Source organism: Pelodiscus sinensis, chromosome 33, assembly GCF_049634645.1.
Source record: "Pelodiscus sinensis isolate JC-2024 chromosome 33, ASM4963464v1, whole genome shotgun sequence".
Lineage (NCBI taxonomy): Eukaryota > Metazoa > Chordata > Testudines > Trionychidae > Pelodiscus > Pelodiscus sinensis.
The window spans coordinates 3170448-3185419 of record NC_134743.1 but is presented as its reverse complement, the minus strand read 5'-3'; positions in this window follow the sequence as shown (position 1 = coordinate 3185419).

Genomic DNA, 14972 nt, shown 5'->3' with positions numbered 1-14972 from the left:
GAGAGCCCAACCCCTGAAACGGGAAGAGGAGGAAGATGAGGAGGACAACAGCCAGGAGCCGCAGGAGCCTGCAGGTAGCCTGCCCAGCACCCAGGACCCCCGAGTCATCCCACAGAGCCCATCAGCTGTGTCATCTGAGGCCGGGGAGGGCTCCACATGTGAGTGCCGTCATGGTTCCCTTATGTGTGTGTGAGGCGGGGGGGGGGCAAGGGACTGTGCGCCTGGGCCTTGCCCCCCATGGAGCAGCAGCTGGGTGTCATGCAGGGGCCCTGGCCCGTTCCCCACACTCCGACCTCGCCTTGTAGAGGGGGGCTGGGTTTCACCCACCTTGTCCCCAGGGAGAACTGACCACTGCTCTTGTTTCACCAGAGCCGCAGCATCTGTGAGTGCAGGGCGCACCACCCTGCTGGGACCAGCCAACTGCATCTGGGCCAGCAGGCGCACCAGGAACCAGGAGGACTACAAACAGCGGCACATGTGGCTACTGGGGCAGCAGCTCCGCAACCAGGACCTGCGGATATGGCAGCAGAGCTTGCAGGCGCTGGAGGAGCAGGGCCATGACCTCTGAGGCCACCTCCAGAACCTGGTGGACAGGTTCCTGCCTCCTCCTGCTCCAGCCCCTGCAGCCACCCCAGCTCTCACTCCTCCTCCCACCCCTGCTCCCACCCCTGCTTCCTCTGCCTCCCTGTCCCTCCTGCCTCACCCTCCACACCCACCCCCCCGACGCCCCTGTACTCGCAGTGCTGTGAGATGGGAGAGCCAGCAGGACTCCCAAACCCTGAGCTTTCCCTTCCTTTCCTCCCCTTACCTCTCCCTTCCAGCTGCTTCCTCCCAGGTTTGCCCCTCCCCTTTCCCACCCTCATTCCCCCCTTCCTCCATCTCAGTTCTATGAAATAAACAGACACAGTTGTTGGCAAAACTGGTGTTTTTATTTTACATTAGGAAGGGGGTTAGGGAGGGGAAAGGGGAAGGAGGGGAGGGTGGAAAAGTGGGGCACGCCAGGAAGAGTTCAGTCCTCTTCCTCCTGGAAGCTCTCCCGCGGGGTTTTCCAGATCTGGACAGCCCCCCGCTGGGCCTCCCGGAAGGCGGCGGTGCAGGGCTGCACATACTGGCCAGCTAAGTGTTCCACCTCAGCCATCCAGGCTGGCAGGAAAGCCTCCCCCTTCCACTCACATAAATTGTGTAGCACACAACATGCTGCTACCCCGGGAGGAATATTGTTCTCAGCGAGGTCGAGGTGCATGAGGAGACACCTAAGCCATGCTTTCAGTCAGCCAAAGGCCCCCTCCACCATGATGCAGCCCCTGGTGAGCCTAGCATTGAAGGCCTGGCAGGAAGGGTTGAGGTGCCCCGTGTACGGCTTCATCAGCCAGGGCTGTAAGGGGTAGACCACATCCCCCACCAGGCACACGGGCATGTCCACGTCCCCGACCCTGATGTGGCGGTTGGGGAAGAAGGTCCCGGCGTGCAGCCTCTGCCACATGGTGGAGTTGCGGAACACCCGCGCATCGTGTGCCTTGCCAGACCAGCCCACACTGATGTCCGTGAACTGGCCCCGGTGGTCAGACCCGGCCTGCAGGAGCACGGAGAAGTACTTCTTCCTGTTGATGTAGAGGGAGGCTGTAGCCAGACAGGAACGCCCCTTGTAACATCCATTTTTGCTTGCCTGGAGCATACAGAGCAGAAGGCCCAGGCTGTGTGACCGTGAATGGCTGTAAACAGAGATACTCCAATTGCTGACCAAGAGGCTGCCAAGGAGTGTCCTTGACTTAACCCATATTGATACGAACACACAGCCGTCTGCGAGGGGAGGAATCTCTCGCCCAGTAAAAAAATGTCTAGTACTCACAATTTAGTTATCTCTCTTGCAAGTGTAAATTAACTTGAAACTTGTTTGTAAGAACTGGCACCACAAAACGGACCAGTACAATTCAGCATCTTAGATAAGAAAGAGGATACGGGCCCCCAGGGGTATATAGATGGGTCCAGCAGCACATTTTCTCTGAGTGTCAATCTACCATCTATCTGCTGGTCGGGTTAGGTGTTTGATCTCCCGAGGTTCCAGAGGGGACGCCCACCTTGTATTCGTCTTTCCTAGGAATTGAGAGACCGGCCCTGGCCTGACACGCTGGAGTCGAGAGGCACAGAAAGGGGTAAAAATTGTACCTGGATGTGGTCCTTTGTTTAAGTATATATATACGAGGGCTATGTCTACACTGGCCCCTCTTCCGGAAGGGGCATGTAAATTTCACGAGTCGTCGTAGGGAAATCCGCGGGGGATTTAAATATCCCCCGCGGCATTTAAATAAAAATGTCCGCCGCTTTTTTCCGGCTTTTAAAAAAGCCGGAAAAGAGCGTCTAGACTGGCCCCGATCCTCTGGAAAAAGTGCCCTTTTCCGGAGGGTCTTATTCCTACTTCAAAGTAGGAATAAGAGCCTCCGGAAAAGGGCACTTTTTCCGGAGGATCGGGGCCAGTCTAGACGCTCTTTTCCGGCTTTTTTAAAAGCCGGAAAAAAGCGGCGGACATTTTTATTTAAATGCCGCGGGGGATATTTAAATCCCCCGCGGATTTCCCTACGACGACTGCTGAAATTTACATGCCCCTTCCGGAAAAGGGGACAGTGTAGACGTAGCCATAGTGTTAGAGCTCTTTAAAGATTAAGCTGTCACTTGGTACCATTATTTCTATTTTCTATCTTTACCTTTTTCCTGTAATCATTTTTAAGATCTATATATATATATATATATTTGCTAGCATTTAAGAAATAAAGTAATAGCCATTGTAACCATATGATTTATAAGCCTCTTTAATAAACCTGTAACTGTTTAAGCTTTAACCTGACTCCTTCAGTTGCTGTAATAGAACCAAGCACAATTTAAAAGAACTTCAGCCGGTCATAAAGGGACAGACATAGGGAGAGCTTAGGCGTTTGGATCTGTGTCACTCCCAGGTGACAAGATCCATTGAGGCACCTTTTCAGCCTTTCCTAGGCTGCCCGCTGCGAAGGAACCCCTGTGTTCTAGCAGCTAAAATCTAAGGTGTAATAAGCTCTTCCTATATAACGGGGCGTCTGTTGGCCTGCTGGCCACCCTCTGCGACAGGACCCCGGTCCTAGCAGTAAAGACACGGACGTTAAACCTTTTCTCAGAAACATACACACACACAATGCCCTGACCGTCGGCTGACAGAATTGGCGTAGTCGGCAGGATTGTGTTATTGGTTCACATACAGCAGCATGAAGCCTGTCATGCTGGACATGGATTTTAGCTGTATGGAGAAAGCATTTGCCCAAGAGGGCAACCCTAAATGGGATAAAGAGATTTTAGGGAAAGGCGCTTGCATCTGGCTGTTAAAGGGTGTGTGGCAAGCAGCTTGTACTAGCTACTGGAAGTTAGAAACAGAGCTTATCAGAGTGCAGAGAGAGAGATACGAACTCTGGGAGCAATGCCAGAACCTGGATACCCAGGTGCGAACCCTAAATAAGGACATGGAGCACCTACAGGAACGGCTCCTCCTGAGGCTAGAGAGGGGAAGGAGAAAGTAATTAATAGAGAAAAATGAGCTTTTGGAGCTGGCTTTAGAACTTTGCTAGCTCAAACCCCCGCTCTCCCGCCTTCCACTGTAACCAAGATAAAACAGTACAGCATTCCAGCCGAAGCTATGGCTCTGGTCTGTGAACTAATTAAAGATTTGGAAAAACGGGGAATCTTAATTTGTACCTACTCCCCGTATAATTTGCTCAGGAAGCATGCTCGATGGGAATAAGCCCCTACCCACAAGGAAGCTCTGAGACAGCTGAAAACGAGATACGCACTTATCAGTCTATGGATCCCATTTCATTTGTACCTTACTGTGGGAAACTCAGGGATATCCTATGGCAAGAAGGAGAAATGGTACCCCGCCGTCCCATACAGTTTGGCTCGAAGTTATGGCAGGGGTCACAGTCAAATTACTTGCCTTATAAAAAGTGCTTCTGGCAGCCTACAAAGCACTAAGAGAAACAGAGGAGCTAACCCAAGCTCAAGCCATAACACTTCACACTCCTCTCCCAATCATTAAGCCCATATTGGAAGGAAAGGAGTTGCCACTGGGAATAGCCCAAAAGAAAATGACTGTCCAAAGATGAGCACTCTATTTACACCACAGACTTTGCTGCAGCATGGATGTTATAAAAACCCTATGCTAAGAAGTTTAAAATTAGTAATAGCTGACTGCAATAATAAACAGTCAGATTTACCTATTGAAAGGAATCAAAAGATGTGAGGGACTAATTAAAAAGCTCACCCTCCTTACCAAATTGATACTGAACAAACCTGTGTCATTGGAAAAAGTCATTTAGCAGAAATCAGGACGGACCATAAGAGGAAAAAGCATGTGAAGGTAAAAAGTGAACTCCAAGGGAGTGTGGAAGGAATTAAGCGATTGTTGTAATATGTGAAGAGAAACCTGCTTTAAAAATGACACCTCGTTTCTTTGCAGCCTCTTTCTTAAGCACTGTGCAAACCATCTAGGCAAAGAAACAATCAACTGTAAACATTTGTCTATGGATACTTTTGTTAAATCTGCAAAGGAAAATTAGGTATTCTACTGAAACTTAATTGGTTAACTGCATAAAGAATGAGTTCTATATATTGTAACTTTATTTTGTAGGTTTCAAATGAACTAGTTTTATTTTGTTTTGGACAATGTCCTCTTGCTTAAAATTGCAAACAGACAAAGCACAAATTAGTTAGTGCTTCTGTTGGGCATTCAACTTTTAAAGTTAAATTTGCTCTCTAAGAAAACCAAGTTATTGTTTTAAGAATCCAAACTCTGAAACTTCACTGTGTCTTTGTTCAAGGCTGAGTTGATAACACTTTTAGCTTGCTCTCAGATTCAAGGTTGTAAGTAGGTGCAGACTGCCTGTCTGTTCTGAAGAGGTGTAAAACCAACTGTCTCTCATAAGTAAGCCTGTAACATTGTACATATGAATCTTTTTAGGAAAATAAAATCTTTTTGCTTGCAGGAACAGTAACTAACCAACACTTTGTGCTAAGGAAAAGCATTATAGCTTCACACATTAAGCCTGATCTGTGGTACAAGAGGGAAACTGAGGCATGCTACTGTTAGGGAGGGCTAGCAACTCTAAGGTAATTCGAGGGAGTGGAAGGTCACGAGTACCGATAAAGCGCCGTTCTAAGAAAGTTGTAGCTCACTCACCCATAGAAGTGTTAAGGAACTAGCTGTAACAGGTTCCCCATGCAGATCTTAGGCAGTATTTTAAGTTATAATAGGCCACCCCGATGGGGGTAGAGATGTTTTCTTGTCTTTCAGATCATCAGAAAGTGCTGGTGCCAGCTGAAGAAACAACAACAACAACAACAACAACCACTACCACCCATGGTTCTGTGTCATGACACAATAAGTTTGTGTTCTGTCCAAGTTTGTCTTGTGTGTCTTAATTGTAATACGCATTGCAAATATTGTTGTGTGTAAGATATTGTTTTAATGAAAGGATAATTTGAGTAAAGCAGAAGCATGAATTTAAACCAACAAAATTCATAATTGGGCCCAATCAATTGGCAACTCTAAACTTAGTCAATTGGCAACTTTAAACTTTAGTGAAAGGATAATAGTTTGGTAATTGTTTAGGCTAGGAGAATGTTAACAATGTCTCCACAGGTAATTAAAGAAGAAACTGGAAGGAAGCAAGGAGTGCATCACGTGAACAGAAGGACTGGGAGTGAGGTACCAGCCCTCACTTCCACTGGATTGGTTTTGCTTTAATAGCTCTAGAGCGCCAGAGATAATAAGAAATCTATAAGAAACAACACGAGCAAGTAGGACATCAGCATATTTAAGTAAAGATGCCCACAACAATGAGGAAACTAGTAACCTCACCATTGCAATAACAGCTACTTGCCCTGCTACTCATTGGTGCCTGATGCTTTAAAAGGCCTCAAGAATTATGGAATTGCATGGGTTAACAATTAAACATCTGTGAACCATGCTTGATCGTATAAGAGAAACAGTGACTCTAGTAAACGTAACCTCCTTCAAGTCACACACATAGAACAAATACACACTAATAGCGATGGGGAATACACGGCCTTGGGCTGCCCCTCATTCACACTGAATTATTTTGTTTATTGTAATAACATGAACGCTACGAGGACAAAGAATACACAGTCCTCTGAGTTAAAGTTTGTGTAGAATATTGTGGGAAAGAAGCTAAACACTAACATTAGGCCACTAAAGTTGGACCTACTGACTCCTACTGGGGCTTACCACTTAAAGCCCAGACAAAGGTAACCCCTGAGGCATGGCTGTCATTTGTTAAACAATGGCCATTGCTAACTTGCTCTCATTTAGATATTATTAACCAGGACTTTGAGGACAAAATAGAGCCTCCCAATTGTGCATCATGCCCTGAACAGACCCCTGTCCCAGAACCAGGACAACTGTCACTGGTCCTTACCTTGGTGATGTTCCACACTGGTATAGACCAGCTGTGTGCTAGACTGGCTAATCAAATTGGCAAGTGCCTAATTAAGCAATGACGGGCCTTAGCAGATACCATCGCAGATTGGTTTAGGCCTGAAAACCCTGTCAGCAACACTTATGTCATAGCCTAGAAATTGTATAGAATCCAGGCTGGTAGATGCAGTAATATCCAGTGCCCGTGGAGGACTAGACACCAGCCAAGCCAACCGACTGATCCTGAATAGTTTGAAGGATCTGTCCAGCTCTGTGTCCACTTCACTAGACCTAACCAAATATTTGGACCAGAGACTAATTAGATTGTTAATTAATGGAACTAAATTAAAGAATTAGAAGGCCAGTGTTGAAGAATAGGATAGCTTTGACCACCCTGCCCTTATGGTGGTGAGTCCCCATCTCCCCCGTGCCTACCCATGGGAGTGGGGAAGTAAAGAATCCATGAGGACCCAAAGGCCCACAGATGGCAAATGGAAAAACAGATTAGATACTGTGGTGCAAAAATTAAACAATTGGCAGACCCCTACAGGCAGTTCGATCAGTAAGAGATTCTTCCCTACAGGGAGAACACCTCCTAGCCCCACTGTCCCACTCAAAGATTTTAAATATGCACCCGGAGACACTGTGGTAATCAAACACCCCAGTTTAAGAATGCAAATCCGCGTACTGCACTCCCACAAGGGAAAAGGAATCTGGACCACTGCAGACGTTGGGCTAACACCAATAACCATTACTGAGGCTTGGATTGTATCCAAGACCAGCAAACCTTATGTTTTATTACAGGAAACTGAGGCAATGGCCCTGAACAGTGCTCCAGTGGGATGGATCCCTCCCAACGCTGGTGTGGATCCGGAAAACCACCATGAACTTTTTGTATATATACCGCTTGCTGTTATAGCGCTTGCAATCGCTGTTGCTAGTTATAGACTGAACTATAGAAAAAAAACCCTAAGCTGAAGCAAGACATGGTACTCCAACTCGCCATGGTCTTCTTTCTCATTCCAACTGCTACTGCTGTACCAGAACACCTTACTTGACTCCTCTCCTGGACTGGGAATCGAGTTTGTCCCTCTCAGCCTAAACAACTGGTGGAACAAGAGCAACATCTTCCAATGGAGACCGGTATGGTTCGATGACAGCGACCACCGCAATCCTCAAAATAACTTTGGGGGGAGGCAAGGGAAGTGGCAACGGATGGTATGGGGTAAGACATGCTGTAACTAAGAATGTAAACATCTCATGGCTAAATTGGGGTATGTCTACACTACAGCGCTAATTCGAAATAACTTAGTTCGAATTAGTTAATTCAAACTAAGCTAATTCGAACTAACGGATCCAGACTAAAAAACTAGTTCGAATTACAGGCAGTCCCCGGGTTACGTACAAGATAGGGACTGTAGGTTTGTTCTTAAGTTGAATCTGTATGTAAGTAGGAACTGGCGTCAGCCGCTGCTGAAACTGATCAGTTTCAACTGCGGCTGAATCTGGACACAAGTTCTGACTTACATACAGATTCAACTTAAGAAACCCAGGCGTCCCCAAGTCAGCTGCTGTTGAAACTGATCAGCGGCTGATTCCAGGAAGCCTGGGGCAGAGCAACTCTGCCTCGGGCTTCCTGTAGTCAGCGCTGGTCAGTTTCAGCAGCGGCTGACTTGGGGACGCCTGGGGCAGAGCAACTGGGGTGCTGCTGGGTTGCTCCAGTAGTGCGGCTGAATCACGACGCCTGAGGCAGAGCAGCTGGGGTGCTGCCGGGTTGGTCCAGAGCGGCGCTGCGGGACCAACCCAGCAGCCCCCAGCTGCTCTACCCCAGGGGTAGGCAAGAAAAGCCTGGTCTGCTGGGGGGGGGGGGGCACTAGCTGCACCCCCCCCCCCCAGCAGACCAGGGAGACGGGGGTGGCGGGACTGCTGACCTGGGAGATGCGGAGCAAAGCCGCAGAGCACGTGGGCAGTGGGACAGCCCAAGCGCGCCTGGGCTGTCCCGCCGCAGGCGTGCTCCAAGGCTTTGCTCCCCGTCTCCCTGCAGACCAGGGAGATGGGGAGCAGCTTTTCTCGCCCCGGAGGACGGGGGCGGCGGACCACGGCGCATCTGGGCATCCCGCCGCTCCCGTCCTCCGGGGCGAGAAAAGCCCCATTCGTAACTGCGGATCCGACATAAGTTGGATCCACGTAACTCGGGGACTGCCTGTAGCGTTTTGCTAATTCGAACTAGCATGTCCACATTAAGTGGACCCTGAACCGGGGTTAAGGATGGCTTGAAGCAGTGCTGGCAGGGCATCAGATGAGGACTTAGAGCATGGAGCTGCTGCCTCAGGCTAGCCGAGGGCTGTGCTTAAAGGGGCCCGACCCCCACCCCAGACAGACAGTTCTCAGGGGTGCCCTGCTTGCAAAGCAGTCCTGGCTTGGATTGCCCGGAGTACCCACACTGGGCACATCACAGCACTCAGCCATCAGACCGGCTGCACTTGCCGCAGGCTGCCATCTGGGTAGAGGGGGCAATTGCGGGGCTTCAGGAGAGCTTCAACCCCCAGAAGCCCGCAGAGCCAGCCCAGTCTTCCCCATCGGGGGCTCGTACCCCATTCCTCCCTCACCTCCTTCCAGTGCCCTGAATGCCCACACTCGGCACATCACAGCACTCGGCCATCAGCCTGGCTGCACTTGCCGCAGGCTGCCATCCGAGGGGGGGTCAATCGAGGAGCTGCAGGAGAGCTTCCACCCTGAGGAGCCCACAGAGTGCTCCCCATTGGGGGCTCATACCCCATTCCTCCCTCACATCCTTCCACTTACCCCTCTCTAGCCCCCCTTCCTGATGTACAAAATAAAGAACACGTGTGTTCAAAAATGGAAACTCTCTTTATTGAACAAAACTCGGGGAGACTGGGAAAAGGAGGTGGGAGAGGGGAATAGAGAGGGTGGGAGGGGGAGGAGGAAACCTGGGAGAGGGGAGCCAGGGAAAGAAGGAGAAAGGGAAGTATCAAACTATGGTACGCCATATCTTCAGTACTGTGTACAGATGTGATCTCCTCACCCCAGAAAAGATATTTCGACCTTGGAAAAGGTTCAGAAAAGGGCAACTAAAATGATCAGGGGTTGGGAACAGGTCCCATATGAAGAGAGGCTAAAGAGACTGGGACTTTTCAGCTTAGAAAAGAGGAGACTGAGGGGGCATATGATAGAGGTCTATAAAAGCATGAGTGGTGTGGATAGGGAGCATAAAGAAAAGTTCTTCATTAGTTCCCATAATAGAAGGACTAGAGGACACCAAATGAAATGAATAGGTAGCAGGCTTCAAACTAATAACAGAAAGTTCTTCTTCACAAAGCAAATAGTCAACCTGTGGAACTCCTTGCCGCAGGAGGCTGTGAAGGCTAGAACTAGAACAGAGTTTAAAGAGAAGTGAGTTAAAGTCATGGAGGTTCTGTCCATGGAGTGCTATTAGCCAGGGGGTAGGAATGGTGTCCCTGGCCTCTGTTTATTGAAGGCTGGAGCTGGATGGCACGAGACAAATGTCTTGGTCATTGTCTTCGGTCCATCCCCTCCAGGGTACCTAGTGTTGGCCGCTGTCCGCAGACAGGCTACTGGGCTAGATGGACCTTTGGTCTGACCCAGTACGGCCAATTGTATGTTCTTATGTTATAAGCTCAGGGCTCACGGTTGGGGGTCTCACTGGACCACCCTGATTTTCATGCAAACCTGATGAGGTCCACGATCTCCGCACTAGACCAGGTGGGCGCCCGCCTCTTGCAGACCTGGGCAGGCTCCCGGGAGCCGCCAGCCTGGTCCCGGGAAGAGGCGGAGGGCTGGGTGGCAGTGGGTGTCTGGCTCGTGCCGTGCCAGGTGCAGGGTCTGCTGGCTGGGTGCTAGCAGGCTTGCACCTGGCACGGGCACCGTAGCCAGACCGTGCCCCTTTAAGGGCTCCGGGGCCGAGAGGGGGGCAGAAGAGTTTCCCTGGTGGTGCCCAGAGTGGCCACCAGGGAAAACTGGGGAGGGCTAGCCTCCCACTAGTTCGAATTAAGTGGCTACACAGCCCTTAATTCGAACTACTTATTTCGAACTAGGCGTTAGTCCTCGTAGAATGAGGTTTACTTAGTTTGAATTAAGCGCTCCGCTAGTTCGGATTAAGTTCGAACTAGCGGTTTGCCTGTGTAGCACCTATCAAAGTTAATTCGAACTAACGTCTGTTAGTTCGAATTAACTTTGTAGTGTAGACATACCCTCAGGGATAATCCTACCATGAGAGCAGGAGAGTGGACTTAATGACCTCTCAAAGTCCCTTCCAGCTCTATGAGACAGGTGTATCTCCATATATTAATATTGTGCCTTATAACCTAGCTAGCCCGTGTTCCAATTTTGATGAGCCTGTCAAACCACTGCACGACAGCTAATTACAACTTTTGTTGCTGGAAACATTTTCCAACCCAAAAAAATTGGTTTAATCAAAAATATTTTGTAGGAATTTTTTTTTCCAAACTATGAGTTGGGATAAAATCAGACAGCTAAAGAGTAAGCATAACTGTCAGGAATTGGAAATTGAAAAAAAAATAGATTGAAAGCAGTTCATCAATCCAACAGCATGTGTGTATGGGTGGGGGGAGGTTCATCTTTAAAAGTGGTAGGAGAAAAAGGACCAAACTGAAACACTTTGCACATCTCAAAAATTAGTTTATGAAAAGTTCCCAAACATCAAAAAATAAAGGCAGGAACTTCTTTTGGGGGGGAAAGCATCCTGAGTTCTGCAGCTTGTGGAATGAGATTCAAAAGCAGAGGAACATTTTCCATTTGTTTAAAATGCACCATGTTCGATGTTCAATCATTTGCAGGCATTTTAGTGCTTAGTTTTAGCATGAAATAAGGATTGAGGCTCCTCAGATGCTGGAGCATAGGCAGGGGGGGATTCAATTTCTTCAATCAGGATCTTAAAAACAGCTTTACTGTGGTTGGACATGGTGGCAGAAATTTTAAATGGCCCTCGTGCAACCGCAAGAGCTCTTGAATTTCGGCTAAGCTTTTCGCTTACGTATGTTTCACTTTTACTCTGAGAGCTGCGCATCTTTTCATACATGATCTTCAGATCTGTTTCACTGAAGTTCTTTTTGCCTTCCAGGATTTCCAGTCCATACTCAAGATCATGCAGGTTGTTGTCAAAGGGGTTGGAGAACATGGCGGCAAATGAGAAACTGTCGGATTCATAGGTGAAGACTCCTGCAACCCCCCAAGTGCTGAGGTGCCTTTTCACAAACACACAGGTCTCGGTGCTTTGGGGCCCAATGGACGGAGGGGGAGGACTGAAGGTGTGACCGCTGTAACAGAACACACTGTGGGGAGACAGGAAATCTACTGGTTATGTTGCCTCCTCAGCAGCAGGTTTGCTATAATCAGCCAGTGGCTGGCAAAGCAGACGACTGAACCCGAGGACTAGCAAGCTGATTGGACTCCAAGGCTATGTCTACACTAATGAGTTCTTGTGCAAGAATGGTTGTTCTTGCGCAAGAATCTACAGAGCGTCCACATGGCCCCCCACTTTTCTTTCACAAGAAGACTTATAGTACGGCGTGGTAAGAGAGGGCTTCTTGCGCAAGAGCTATGGGCATGTCTACACTACAGACGTTAGTTCGAATTAACTTTGATAGGCGCTACACTAGCAAACCGCTAGTTCGAACTTAATTCGAACTAGCGGAGCGCTTAATTCGAACTAGGTAAACCTCATTCTATGAGGACTAACGCCTAGTTTGAAATAAGTAGTTCAAATTAAGGGCTGTGTAGCCACTTAATTCGAACTAGTGGGAGGCCAGCCCTCCCCAGCTTTCCCTGGTGGCCACTCTGAGCACCACCAGGGAAACTCTTCTGCCCCCCTTCCGGCCCCGGAGCCCTTAAAGGGGCACAGGCTGGCTACGGTGCCCGTGCCAGGTGCAAGCCTGCCAGCAACCAGCCAGCAGACCCTGCACCTGGCATGGCTTGAGCCAGCCACCCGCTGCCACCCAGTCCTCCGCCTCTTCCAGGGACCAGGCTGGCAGATCCTGGGAGCCTGCCAAGGTCCGCAAGAGGCGGGCACCCGCCTGGTCTAGTGCAGACATCGTGGACCTCATCCACGACCTCTGCACTAGGCACAGGAATGTGGCCATGTAGGGGTATGTCTACACTACCCCGCTAGTTCGAACTAGCGGGGTAATGTATGCATACCGAACTTGCTAATGAAGCCCGGGATTTGAATTTCCCGGGGTCATTAGCATAAAGCCGGCGCGCCGTTTTTAAAAGCCGGCTAGTGCGAACCCCATGCCGTGCGGCTACATGCGGCACGGGCTAGATAGTTTGGAATGGCTACGTAGTTCGAACTATCTAGCCCGTGCCGTGTGTAGCCGCGCGGCACGGGGTTCGCACTAGCCGGCTTTTAAAAATGGCGGCGCTGGCTTTATGCTAATGAAGCCCGGGAAATTCAAATCCCGGGATTCATTAGCAAGTTCGGTATGCATACATTACCCCGCTAGTTCGAACTAGCGGGGTAGTGTAGACATACCCTAGGGCAGGATAGCTGCCAGCCTGGCCACCCAGGAGCAGGTTTACATGAATATCGAGGTGGTCCAGTGAGACCCCCAACCCTGAGCCCTGAGCTTAGAACGGCCGTAGTGGGTCAGACCAAAGGTCCATCTAGCCCAGTAGCATGTCTGCCGACAGCAGCCAACACTAGGTATCCTGGAGGGGATGGACCGAAGACAATGACCAAGCCATTTGTCTCATGCCATCCATCTCCAGCCTTCCACAAACAGAGGCCAGGGACACCATTTCTACCCCCTGGCTAATAGCACTCCATGGACCCAACCTCCATGACTTTATCTCACTTCTCTTTAAATTCTGTTCTAGTTCTAGCCTTCACAGCCTCCTGCAGCAAGGAGTTCCACAGGTTGACTGTTTGCTTTGTGAAGAAGAACTTTCTTTTATTAGTTTGAAGCCTGCTACCCATTCATTTCATTTGGTGTCCTCTAGTCCTTCTATTATGGGAACTAATGAATAACTTTTCTTTATGCACCCTCTCCACACCACCCATGCTTTTATAGACCTCTATCATATCCCCCCTCAGTCTCCTCTTTTCTAAGCTGAGAAGTCCCAGTCTCTTTAGCCTCTCTTCATATGGTACCTGTTCCAAACCCCTGATCATTTTAGTTGCCCTCCCCTCTCCCACCCTCTCTCTTCCCCTCTCCCACCTCCTTTTCCCAGTCTCCCCCAGTTTTGTTCAATAAAGAGAGTTTCTATTTTTGAACACACGTGTCCTTTATTTTGTACATCAGGAAGGGGGGCTAGAGAGGGGTAAGTGGAAGGAGGTGAGGGAGGAATGGGGTACGCGCCCCCAATGGGGAGGACTGGGGTGGCTCTGTGGGCTCCTCGGGGTGGAAGCTCTCCTGAAGCCCCCGATTGACACCCCTCTCCCCAGATGGCAGCCTGCGGCAAGTGCAGCTGGGCTGATGGCCGAGTGCTGTGATGTGCCGAGTGTGGGCAGTCAGGGAACTCCAAGACAGGACTGCTGTGCAAGCGGAGCACCCCTGAGAACTGTCTGTCCAGGGTAGGGGTTGGGTCCCTTGAAGCACAGCCCTCTGCTAGCCTGAGACAGCAGCTCCATGCTCTAAGTCCTAACCTGATGCCCTGCCGGCACTGCTTCCGGCCATCCTTAACCTCGGTTCAGGTTCCACTCAATGTGGACATGCTAGTTTGAATTAGCAAAACGCTAATTCGAACTAGTTTTTAAGTCTAGATGCGCTAATTCGAATTAGCTTAGTTCAAATTAACTAATTCAAACTAAATTAGTTCGAATTAGTGCTGTAGTGTAGACATACTCTATGCTCTTTTCTAACAGGTGTAACTCTCTTGCGCAAAAGGGCAGTGTGGATGATTGGGAGGGGTTTCTTGCTCAAGAAAGTCCTATGGCTAAAACAGCCATCATCGCTTTCTTGCACAAAAGAGTGTCCACACTGCCATGGATGCCCTTGCGCAAAAGCACATCTCGCACATGGCAGTGTGGATGTGTTCTTGCAGAAGACTTCTTGCACAAGAACCCTTGTACAAGATATTCTTGTGCAAGAAGCTGCCCGTGTAGACATAGCCCAGGAGTGCAGAGGGAAGTTCCATCCTCATGGGATAATGCACTTTAGGGCTATGGCTGTGCAGTTGCCCAGTCACCTTTCCCTGAGCAACCAAGTCATCTTCTAGAGTGCTACACTGTCTACACTGGCAGGTTCTTGTGCAAGAACTCTTGCGCAGGAACACGTCCACACTGCCCTGTGCTTTTGCACAAGAGCATCCATGGTAGTGTGGACGCTTTCTTGTGCAAGAAAGCTCTGATGGCCATTTTAGCCTTAGGGCTTTCTTGCACAAGAAACCCCTGCCGTGTGTCCACACTGCCCTCTTGTGCAAGAGCTCCTGCACAAGAGGGCTTACATCTGTTAGAAAAGAGCGTAGCTCTTGTGCAAGAAGCCCTCTCTTCCAACGTCGTACTGTAAATCTTCTT